Here is a 12,663-nt window from a genome sequence, read left to right as displayed (position 1 = left end):
GACGCTCTGGACAGCAAGCGTTAAAGCTTAGCACACAGAGACATCTGGCAGTGGTCTGCAAAGGTCTGCCTGCGCTAGTGCTTAAAAATTGTAGCAAATTGAACAGGGAAACTGCTTCCATCTCAGATAAAATCTTAGAGAGGCTATTGTGGCATGCGAATAGTGAAAAGAAAGGATAGTTGCATAGTTAATGCTCGGTCATGTAGTTTTATGATAGCTAGATTTCAATTTGCCAGCAATTTCTTCCCCCACTTCCAAATTAGAACTAATTAAGACTAACAATACTCCTCCTGCTACCGGTTAGGCTTCTGAAAAGCATTTGTCCCCATGACATTGATTGAAAAAGTGCCTAACAGGAAAGAAGTACAATCCCACTGCATTAAGTTAATTAAAAATTGCTTAATTGATAGTTCTCAAAGAACAAGATTTTACAGGCTTTGTTATGCAAAGAAGCAATTTGTAATATTGTTTTATTTTGCCTTGAATTTCCATGAATCCCTGCCTGTTTCCTGGCCCTGTAGTTTTCTCTGTGGAAACTTCTCAGGCTGTAAATCCCTGGCTATTAATGCTGGATCCATGTCTGACTGGATCTCCCAGAAGTACGCTTGATTCACATCAGGTGTGGTGCATGATCACATTTCTGTGTAATCATCCAAAGCACATTTCTGTTGCCTCTGTGCTGGCCTGGCTGGTGAAAACCTAGAGGAGGTCAGGCGGGTATGGTAATGGGTCCGGCATAAAACCTGCAGGTACCGGTTGAAGTGAACCCATCAGGGACTTTTAGTACAATCTGAAACATCACACTGGGTTTATGTTAGATCAGTGCTTTGCACATGGGTTTCTGGTATTTTTGATGCCAAACAATACGCTTCAAATCCAGATTTACATAGCTGTTACCCTACCAGCAGTAAGAGCAAGAAGTGGAGGCTCCATTTCTCAGTTCTCTGATTTCGGGGTGAGGGTAGGCGCGTTGCCTGGTCCTGCCATGGCAATGTTGTACAAGAACAAGCCACCCGCCAGCCCAGCCCTGTGTGGAAAACATAGCAGCAGCAATGCAGTTGCTGCATGCTGTCAGTGAAGTATCACAAAGAATGTAGAAAGAAGAATTTTTCCTCTTTGCTCATTTTAATTGTTTTTATTATTATTTTTTTAAAGTGGGGCTTCATCTTTGAAATATCATTTCGTTAGCTCCTTCCCCCGTACAACTCCCAGCACAACAAAGAAGGAAAATAAAGCAACCTTACTTCTGAGGCTGTTGATTCTCCAGCAGATGAAGAATGGCCCTATGTCTTATGTCTGTTTCGTGTAAATTATATACCACTGGTGTTCAACCAAGTGACACACGAAAGACATGCCACTGACACAGGAATTGGAATGGGCCAAGCAGGAAAGAGGCAGAAGAGGAAAGGAGTGATGGATGAAGTTAGTCTGTCCTGAGTGAAAGCCAGGGACTGGGTTTTTGTGCAATGGTTTGAGCAGAAACTGTTTTTTGCCCTGTGGACGTCATTTCAAGTTCAGCCTCTCGGTGGTGAAGTGGTACCTGTGACTCCAAATTGGTTCTCCAGGGTGGCTGGAGAGGTTGAGAGAGGCCCAAGAACCCCGAGATGTGCTCAGTCAGGAGCCGGCGCAGGCGCTGAATGGCCTCAGGCAGAGCGGCTGGAGCAGGCACTGCCGCGCTCACCCACACCTGCCCTGGGTGAGGCACGGCTCTGTTGGGAGCTGGGCTGAGTCACATCCACATTCTCTGTCTAATAGCTACAGGTCCCTCTTCATCATCCTAATGTGCCGCTTATTCCATTGCTATGTGCAATACCAGCTCCTCCTGGCCTCTTGTGCTCCAAGGTGCTTTTTAAGGTCTGTCACCAAATTGTGATAGAAAAAATATCAGTCCCACTAGAAGAGAAAACTTTATCAAAGCAATGAGGGGTGCTGGTTTTGAACTAAGTGAATAAAACATTTCTAATGTATTTCTAGGGAGCTAGAGCAGAGGAGCTATCTAAACCAAGGTGACAGTGATATTGCACAGATGTAAATCCTTAAGCAATAATTGAAGGAAATATACATGAAGTATAATGAATATTATTAAATATGTAATAAAATGAAAACTATCACAAGTTTTTTTTATCTGAGAGGAATTTGATAGGAGAGTACAGCCTTTACAAACATATTTTTTTTTATTTTGAGGTTGTATTTTGAGGTGATTGTGTTGACTAAGGATTACTGAGAAGATTTACTGTTCATGTACATGTATGAAAGACATTTTGAATATTAACATATACCAAGATATTCATTATGCAGTTTCATTATGAAATTAAAATGTTAATCATACAATTAATTATGCAATTATACAATTACTTTTATTCAATATACACACACACATATATATATATACGCACATATATATATATATGAAAGAGACATTTTTTATACTGCCAAAATGAACATTTTGGACAAAAAGGAATAATTTCTCTTATAAGGGCCTAAGTCAGACCTAGCCACAACCAGTGATATTAGAGAATGCTCTGCCTATTTAAAACTGGCTTTTTGAGGTCAGAAGAGACATAAAAAAAAACATAACTGAGATTCTCTTGCAGCCGAAAAATAATTAAATCCACAACTGCTACTGGCGTCACATCTTCTAAACAAAGTGGAAGACAGATCTGTGTTCTGTCATAGCACACCAAAGTGGAACTGTGAAAAGAACCAAATTTGTTCTGTTTCAAAGGAAAAGCTGAGTCATGTTTGTATTCGCTCAGGAAGGGCACTAGCTAGGAAAGAGCTGAGGCAAATGCAAGCCAGGAGGTTCCCTACAGCTGGAAGACTTCTCACAGGCAGAGGGGAGACGTGTGTATCTGGAAGTGAAATTGAGCTGGTGTGAATATAGAGGAGCTTTTAGATACTTGCTTTGCTGGCCTGACGGAACGCACGATCATCATGTTACCTCCTAGCAGAGACCATCCCTCAGGTGAGGATGCTGCAAGAAACTTGTGCTTCAGATACATGAGGATTTCAGGTGTTGGAGTCCCTTGCAGGTAAAACAGCTGGGGAGGAGAGGGGCCACTAACACTCTTTGTCAGCGTGCACTCTCTGTCTCCAGTCTCTGTAGGGTCAGACCTCTCAGCAGTCATGCTGCAGAGGACATGTAGCAATATATTAAAGTAAAATTTCTACCTCTCTGAAAGGCTGGCTATTTCGATATGTTTAAAGGAACCAAAACATTTCCTTACACACTATTGTAATGTAGGAGGTCACAAAGATTTTACCTGTAGATACAACTGAGACTTTTATGTTTCCTTGGGGCTATTGCAGCATGTCTGTATTGGACACCACACAGAAGAAGAGATGTGTTTGGATCAACATGAACAGTCTTGGTTAAAATGACGGGGACTTGAGCTGACATCTCCGTAATTAGGTATTAGATATCTGTGCTTTTAACATTAGAATTTTTTAACTGGATTAAAATTCCAATGCCTTTGTATTGCTGGGAAACCTGACTGGCAAATTGATAAAACAAGTCATTGAGAAATACGAAGTTTCATAATAGGAACAAAGACTTCATATCAAAGAAGAATGAGTTAGAAAAAAAGCTCTTCACAGTACAATAAGATCCTTGATTTATTGTGTTGTGATTTATTACCTGCTTATACTTAATGCCTGATATTAAACTGACCTGTTCACTACACTGTAAACATGAATTGAAAACCCTCCTTATTTTGCCTCCTGTAAGCAGCCAATTACATCTGGATTGCCCACATTCATAAAAATTCTCAGGTCTATACCTGAGTTTGTGAGCTGTAGGGCCTTCTCCCAAACAGGAGCAGAGAATGTTAACATGCAGGGACAAGAAAACAGCATGGATGTGGCAGATGTTGCTGGGAAGACAAATGTCCAATTGCTTTTTCCCACAACATCCACTTCTGTGTGCATCACGGATTAACAAAGACCTCAGTCAATTTATTCAAACACGTTTCTCTTAATAGCACCCTGATCATTTAAAAAAAAAAAAAGAAGAAAAGAAAAAGTAATGCAATGTTTGCAAACACTCAAATGTTTATTTTTCCATTCTTTTCAGATATGAAACATCTTATGTTTCACAGTAGGAGAACAGATTGTGGAAGTCACCCATTAGCCATGTCACTAATTATCCATGCTATACAGCTGAGTTTTAAGTTTCTTAGTTAAAATTCAGAATTTAAGTTTCTTAGCTAAACTCAGTATTTGCTGCAGTCTCTTGGGGGTAGAAGGCAAACTAAGGAAAATTTCATTTTCTCCCAAGAGGTATGACTGTTACCACCCTCCCTAATTTATCTCCTGTCTTCCAGTCTCTTACTGCCTCGAGGAAAGGCTTGAAGACATGCATGTAGCCTTTTTCTCTTACATATCCAGCTTTCTGCTGCTCTTTTCTTCCAATCTTCCTTCTCTCTCCAATCCTCTGATGAAAAATCCTCTGAGGCTTTTCAGCTCTAGGGGTTTCATTGGGAGTGTTGTACTCTTTGGTATGTTTGTTACAACCACATTTTTGGAGATAAGTGATTAGGGCAAAATCTCATCTTTATTTTTCTGATGGAGGAAAAGTTTGCATATGAACCCTAGGGACTAAAAGAAACCAGATGGCAAATAGAAAGAACAAAAATGTCATTTTGCTTTGAAATCTTGTGATTCTTTGGGGCCTGACTCATGACTGTGGTGTGCTGGGATCTGGCAATGACGTGATCATTCATTTCTTCCTCCCTGTTCTCTGTGGTTTGGTGCTGGGGAGTATTTCTAGGAAAGAGCTTCTACCTTTCCACTTTCTCTTTCCCAGGTGGTCTTTCCTGCCTCTTCTTAAATATCCCTGTCGTTGGTGGTCACAGTGGTCCCCACTGTGTGAGAGAGCATGCAATCCTGTGTTCATGCTCACAGCGCTGCTGGTAGGGGATGACCACAGCTCCTGAAAGCGGAGTGGAGGCAGAGGGCTGTGAGCACTACATGGGTCCTCCAGCAGCAAAGCATCTCACGTTCACATTCACACTTGTAGTTGGCCTGTACTCAGGTAGCCCACAAATCCCATCTGTACCTGTGGCAAGAGACATTTCTGTCTCAGTCCTGCTGTTCTTGTCTGCCTGATAAAGGTCATAGGATACGTCTGCAAGGGCAAATGGGCCAGGCAGAGGCTCCACGGAGTCACGGGGCCTGTTGCACTGCATGGAAGTCTGCCGTTGAGTGCCTTTCAATGTGTTGGGTGCACATAGAGTTCATGCTCATAAGTAGCAGCTGGGCTGCCCCTGAACCTGCCCTGAAGGTGCTTCTGCAAGAGAGGAAGGCAGATAGGAGGTGAGTCTGGCCTGGAGCCTTGTCTTTGTGATGCTGTCACACCACAAAGGAGATGCACTCTGGAGATTAAGGGCTAGATTAACATTTAGGCTGGTATCTGGCTAGCCTGATGCTCGTGTGTTACTGAGAACATCAGAAAACCCCTGCACAAGGTCTGCTTAGCCTGGGAGGCATCTGATGTCCCTTGGTGTTGATGATGACAAAAGTTAAGGCCATAATGCACCTACATTTTTGCTGTGGGCGTACACACAATCCCCCTTCCTGTCCCCAGTGCCTCTGAGCTGCTACTACCTGCTTAGTGCAAGCATTCACAGCTCGAGGTGTGTCTGCCTCACCTGAAATGTGCAATCTGAGAGAGCATGGCTTCTGCTTTGCACCTGTCCTGAAGCATGAGATGGAGAAATCCCTGAATCTGCATCCCCCCAAAACCTATTAAAAACAACCCAAACCCCCAAAACCTTGCACAGACTTGGTACTATTGAAGTCCTGATCCCTCTTTTGCTGGGTTTAAACCCAGTTCTCCTGTAAAAGGTGCCCAATTCAATAGACTACAGGATATTCTGCAGGGGGTATCAACTCTTCCAGTTTCTATGCATGAAGTACTTAAACGTTCACTGGATGAGGGCTGGAGGGTTCATCCCAGATCACTAACATCAGGGCATGAGAGCTTGTTTTTTTCTCTCTGGCCAAAGGAATATTCAAAAATACTATGCAAAGCAGTGCAGTGGATGCTGAGAAGCCTGGGTGGCAGATGACTTGCATTCAGAGCACTTGCTTAGGAGACAGAAGACTTGAGATTAGATTCCTGTTCCAAGTCAGGAGCATCCAAACCTGAATCTTCTACCTTCTGGGTGAGTTCCCTTGCCCCTGGGCTACTGGGCATCATCTCTGCCACCACATCCTCCTCCTCCTCTTTCCATGTACGATTGTTGACCTGGCTTAGCCTGACCTCGACTGGGAGAAGGCAACTCCTTGCAGTCTGGACTCAGGCATTGGCACTTTAGGAGAAGTCTGGCCTAGTACTCATTGCTCTCCTGGCATCTCCTAAGTCATATTTAGCATCTTTGTGCCTGTGCTGCATAAGCATCTCATTCTCCTCACACAGTGAATGAGGAGCTTGTGAAAGGCAGCAGGTGCCTGCATGCCAAAGGATGAGAAACCTACATATTACATATTTATCCCTTGGTGATTTGCCTAAGCCATACAGGGTGTCTCTGAAAGTGGAGGGAACTGACAGAAGTTCTCACAGGTCCCATGCTCATGTCTCAACCAGGACCGTCTGTCTCTCTTCTCTCTCTGGAGATCCATTTCTTTCTTTGATGCTTTGCCCTTCTGGTACAGGCACTTCCCCATGCCTGGATTGTGACTCTGTTTCAGTTTGTATTTATAAGCCTTTGGGCTGGTTTTGTGTCTGCCTTTTGGTTCCACATTTATGGTAATATCAACATAACCTGATACTTCTGGGATATGTTGAAGTTCTTGCAGGACAGGGCCTTGGATACTAAGTGTATGTGGCCACTTATTCACTTGAAACTGGCTGATTACCAGGCCCACCCTGTAATCTCTTGATCATCTGACATACACGTATTTGTCAGAAGCAAAGCTATTGTCAACCTGTCAATATTGCTCTGCACAATGTCATAAATATGAGATTTTTCCTGAAACTTCAGCATTTCTGCTCCCAAAGACAATCCTTCACAAATGAAAGGGCTACACTTCAGTTTGAAGATTTCTACTGTGGCAGAGAAACCTAATGAGATGGGAGATAAGGTGTGTAGGGCAGGGCATCTCACTGTCTCCTAGGGAGGGGAGGATTAATATCCCAGTGCCAAAACCAATGATTTATTAAGTGAGCCATGGCTGCAGGATCTGTGGATGGTGCCCATCCTCCTCATATTCATCATACGTTTTTAAGTACTGTTTGTGAAAGATGTCTCAGGTGAAAGGAACTTACTATTAAGGACACCTAACTTCTGGCGGTATGTAGAGCAAGGGAGAGAGAAAACTCCCCACGACTTCCTCCTTAACATCTACTGTGACCTCCACCAGTTCAGGAGAGCCTAAGAGCTGTGTTGTGGAGGGTGGCCTTGTGCTCTGAATGCTAGCTAAAATCAGAGTGGCAAATCAGTTTGGGTAGATTTTCTTTCTCAGAAAGTGACAGATGATGACTGCAGATATGCAAAATCAGTTTGTGTTTTTGTGTGTGTTAACTGGGATTCAAAACACACTGGTTGGCTGCAGACCAAAAGGCAGAAGAGCTTGCCACAGGAAAGACCATAGGGTTGATGGTGAAAAATTAAGGCAGATTTTGCAAGTAGTAGTGAGATATAGTTAAAAGTTTTCTCACAAGCATGAAATGGGTATGATAAATGTAATTTTTAAGGTCAGTTATCAAAATGAGATGCTGGCTACTAAACTTCCTGTCAAAACTACCCAGCATTTTGGCAGATTAAAAAAGAAAAAAAAGACAAAAAGGGTTTATCTTCTCTTTTCTGCAATGCTAAATACAGAAATATCAGTTGTCCTTTTTCAGTAGTCAATGTGTCAGTTTGTGATATTTTGGGAACGTTAGTCCACTGCCTGTACTGGCAGATGATTAAGTGGAAAGACGGGTGTTGGCATTTGGCTCTGGATGTGCCACAGGTACTGACACATATAAAGTGCATGGAAGTGAATGGAGACAGTGAAGAAATGCCAATGTCTTGTTGACTCAAAAACAGAGTAGGCAGGCAAAAAAAAAAAAAAAAAAGTTAGAAGATTCTGGAATTTATTCGTATTGGATTGGCCAGCAAAATAGATTTGTGTTATGCGTGACAAATGGGACGTTTTGATATGCATCTTAACACCAGGTATTGGCTGTTCTGAAGTGCACGCAGTTAATTAACACGTTTTTTTAGTGATATGAAGAGCAAGAAGTCTTCCAGTTACGCTGTTTTACCTTCGTGAAGCTTTCCAGAAGAGGAAGCTGAAAAGCATTTGCTGCCCCAGGTGGAGGAGCCAGCGCTGAGTGGGGCCGCGCTGCTGCCGCCCTGGGGAGGCAGAGCCGGGGCCGGGGAGCTGCAGGGACAGAGGCCCCGGGGCAGGGCTGGAGGCACAGCCGGGCTGCTCCGCGGGACGAGGAGGAGGAGGAGGGCGGGAAGGGCGCGGGCGGTGGCTCCCGCGGCGGGTGGGGTCCGCACAGCCCGGCCAGCAGCCCCGGCGCCGGGCTCCGCCCTGGCCCTGCCCGCAGCGGCGGCCGGAGCAGCGGCCGGGCTGGCTCTGCCGGGCACAGCGGGCGGGAGGACGGAGCTGCTGTGCCCGCTACCCTGGGGTGCCGCTGGGGGTGCAGCTCCGGTGTGCCAGCAGCCCCCAAAGCTGCCGGTGGCACAGAGACGATGGGGTTCTGTAAGCGTTTTGTTTGGAGGGATGTCAAGAGTGACATTCCTATATGCGGATTGGGATGAAACAATTTCCGTTCCGCCAGGAACTGGAGGGGAAGTTAAACATTAAAAACAAACCATCCAGATAACTTGCATCCAAATGTTTTAGCAGAGTCATTCTGAAGAGTGTTTAATTACTGTCAGCTGATGTTTGATGACTCCTGATACTCCGGAAGAGCTGGGAATCCACAATAACCTATCGTAGCTACAGTAAGGCCTATTGTGAATCGTGGGCAGAGGAACGAACAGTTGATTAGGACTAGATTAAATTAAAATTTAAAGAGAAAAATATAATTAATGCCAGTCAGCATTACTGTATGTGAAATTGTACTGTAAATCTTATTTGCCACCTTTTCTGGCAAGATGGCAAGTTAGTTTGATAAGGACAATGAAAATGACTGGATTTGACCCAACATCATATGAGAGAGCAACTAAGAAGGTCAAACAATATAAAATTAACAGGGCACAGGTTATGTTGATTGGACTCTGACCAGCTAAGAGATCTTAGAATACAAATGGAGAATCATGACAGAATCATTTAGGTTGGAAGGCACCTCTGCTGGTCACGTAGTCCAGCCCCTTGTTCAGAGCAGTACCAGCTTCCAAGGCAGATCAGGCTCCTCAGGGTCTTGTCCAGCTTAGTTTGTTATGTCTCTACAAGTGGGGACTGCACAATTTCTTCCTTAAAGTTCTTCTTCCTTAAACAGATTTGTTTTAGCAAAGTTCTTTGAGAAATTATTCTTGTATCTATGATCTTTTTTCCAAATACATGAAAGAAAGCACAGAACTGGTACAAGTGAAGTTGTCAGAAGACATTAATACTGAAGAAACTACCAAATGTCAAAAGGGTAGTGTCAGTATTATAATTCAAGTGACCCTGGATTGCTTGTTTTAACATGGTCGAGTATAAAGTCATCAGAGAGAACAAAAATCTTAGGTCATACAGATGGAATGGACAAATCCACACTGGGGAAGAGTGATGCTCAGAGGGACATGGTAAACAGAATGAATAACTGTCTGAGCATGAGTTGCTGACGTGGGTCAGCGAAAAACAAACTTCTGTGACCCTTGAAGTTAAAAATATGAGGAAATTGCTTAGAGAAGCATATGGAGTCTATACTAACAGTAAAGTGGGCCAGGTTCAGTTCTCTGTCTGTGAGGGCAAGTGGGATAGCACAACTTGCCTCTGTACACCTGAACTCCCCTAGACACAGCAGCCTTATCTGTGCTGCTTCCTTGAGCAACTTGTCCCATGCTGTCCCTCAAACTATGCTCAGGCATTGTCTGGCAGAGGGCTGGCTTGCGCATTCCCAAAACGTGCTCTAGAACTAACCGTGACATAGTGTGAGCAAATGGTTGCCCATACTTGCACCCATGTTCAGTTTTTTTCATCCAGACACTGCTGTTAGTTTTGTGTTTAGCACTGGTTTAACAATTACTGGTGTTCATTGTCCAGTTCAGGTATTCACGGGGCATGAAAAATCTCATTAGCAAGGTTGCAGACAAAATCCTGAGGAATGGCAAAATGTGATTCATAATGTTCATATTTTGATGGGGAGAAGGTAAAGGAGGGATCTAGTTGTAGCCTGTGAACAGTGCTTTGAGAGTATTGTAACGAATTCTTCAGTGTAGCAGACAGGTAGGAGACTCTGATGGCCAGAAGTTTCATCAAAACAAGCTTTGACAAGAAGGAAGCTCTCAGTTTCATAGTTCCAGTCTTACAAGTAAGCATTTTCCTAATAGACTGTCTGTAGTTTAAGGTGAGATTCATGCAAGGCCTACAGCCTGCAGTATGTAGGAGAGCAGGTTAGATGATCACAACAGATCATCTTTGAATTAATTAATGAGATTTTGAGATATGGAAGTTTGTCACCTGGATTCTCTTGTTCTCCCAAACAGGGGGACTGATAGAGCTTCAAGGCTTCAGCTTTCATCACTGCCTTATATGACTATATACTGACTGGGATGATTCCCAGCACAGAATTGGAAGATTTGGTTAATGCTTCTGTCTTTTCTATAGTGCTATGGATAATTTTATCACTCTCATCTCATTATATGTTATAGAGGCACTGTAGAATCTCTTAATTATAGAAGATTTTTCTTCATGACATGCTATTTTTTTTATTTCTGTCTTCTGGCTTGTAATAATTATTATCGGCTTCCTTTGTCCTCCATAGGAGTTAATGAAGTATCTGCCATCACATTCTCTTGCTAAGGGAAGGGATGGTTGCCCTTTGCATTTTGGAACTGTGGCTTATTGAACATCTACTACAGTTTCTCAAGAATTTCAAGTTATCATTCACATATTTTTGTTTAAATTCTTTATCTCATTTGATTTAGCTCATAACTGTTTTCTACTTAGTGACTGTTGTCCTTTTAAGTCACAAGCTGGATATATTATTGGTTTGGACTTCACTGCTTTGACATGTAACTCATGGCACATAATCCGTTATGCCAAAACACAATTCTGGGATCGAACTATCTTTGATCAAGTTCTGGTATGGATTTACCTTCTATCAGATGCAATTAATTTTCAAATTAGGAAGCTATTTACTGTATTTTTGCATTTGTTTAATGGCTATGGAAGACATCTAGTGTGCTTCGTTCAGATTGAAGATCTGGGTAATAATGCAGTTTTCTACTCTGGCACCACTGATGGCTGATCTAGTCATCTAGCTAATTGATTTGATATGATAGTCTGCAAAACAGACCACCTGCTCACTCATCGTGAACTTCATAAGTGACAATTTTAATTCATAAGCTTTCAAAATAATTTTATTTCTTGGTGCTGTCAACTTGGAGATTAGTTGTAGGGGATACACTGTTAGAGAGCAGCATGGTTGCAGAGCCTGTGCGATCCTAGCAATTCGCTTTGACATACTCATCATGCCAGGCTCTGTAAAGTTGTCATGTTGCTCGTAGTTGTGTAACTCCAATCCCTCTCGTCTGTTATCCGGCTCTTGGTACTGACGATTAGGCAATTGTATTTTTCTTCTTTTTGTGTCCTTTGGCTTCATGACTAATTTTGTTCTCAACACCTTGATTTTGATGAGTGTTCTTTGAGTCTCCCTTTTCTCTTGGTCCTTTTTTATTAGCTTGCCACCTTCTCAACTCGTACAGTGAACTTGTCTCCTAAAATGTAAGTTTTTCTGCAAGTGCGGGGGCCAGCTGAGTGCCCAGCCCCTTTCCCCCTCTGTTCCAGAGTTTCAAGCCCTCATATGATTTACCTCTTCAAAAATTACAGAACTGTTTGCCATAGTTTCTGCTTTGGGCATGAGACATGAAGGTTTTCTGAAAATGCAGCTTTCTCTGGTTTATCCATCTTTTGTATAACCTCCTGAACTGGCAACAGGTCAGTCGCTTTAGGATGGGATAATGAAAATTGCTCATAATTACTACTTGCAAATATAAACAATCATGGCCATGTGCTGAAGGGCCCTTACTAATGCCAGACAATTAAAAGCAATGAGAGGCAGATCATCGTTCCTCGAGTGGTGCAAGCGCTGGTAGCCAGTAAATACAACTCTTCGGAAGAACTGAGCTGACTAACTCTGCTTTTGCTAATGTTACATGACCTCTTTTGAACACTTTCAGGTCTTCAAAGGAGTCACAATCCACACTTTAAGAAACATTACTGGAGAATGATGAACTTCATGGGAGGCTTGTCATTAGGAGGAGAAAACAAACCAAAGAGGTGGGTCAGTCCTTGTTAAGGAAATGATATTTCTGAAATCCACCTGGATCACAGATCATCAAAGGACTCTGCAACAGACCCACTTGCCTCTTTACACACATAAATGACAATAGTGTCCCATATGTGCTGATAGAGCTCTCTCCTGTCCTGGAAAGGCATTAAAAATCATCTGCACTGTATGAATGAAGTGCCAGTCTGTCTCCAGTTAAAGTCAATGGCAGCTCTTCTGTTTGTTGA

The 12,663-nt window shown here is 42.9% G+C and overlaps 1 long non-coding RNA gene across 1 annotated transcript in view; it reads left to right on the top strand.

The window, feature by feature from the left end:
- LOC139827908 (uncharacterized) overlaps positions 1–12,411 on the top strand; it is a 40,793-nt gene extending 28,382 nt beyond the window's left edge. The window contains exon 3 of the long non-coding RNA XR_011739038.1: positions 12,327–12,411. This is a non-coding gene — a long non-coding RNA (uncharacterized lncRNA). The remainder of the gene's footprint in view (positions 1–12,326) is intronic.
- The last annotated feature ends 252 nt before the right edge of the window (positions 12,412–12,663 follow it).

This window comes from Patagioenas fasciata, chromosome 4, assembly GCF_037038585.1.
Source record: "Patagioenas fasciata isolate bPatFas1 chromosome 4, bPatFas1.hap1, whole genome shotgun sequence".
NCBI classification, from domain to species: Eukaryota; Metazoa; Chordata; class Aves; order Columbiformes; family Columbidae; genus Patagioenas; species Patagioenas fasciata.
This window is presented reverse-complemented; position numbering and strand designations above follow the sequence as displayed.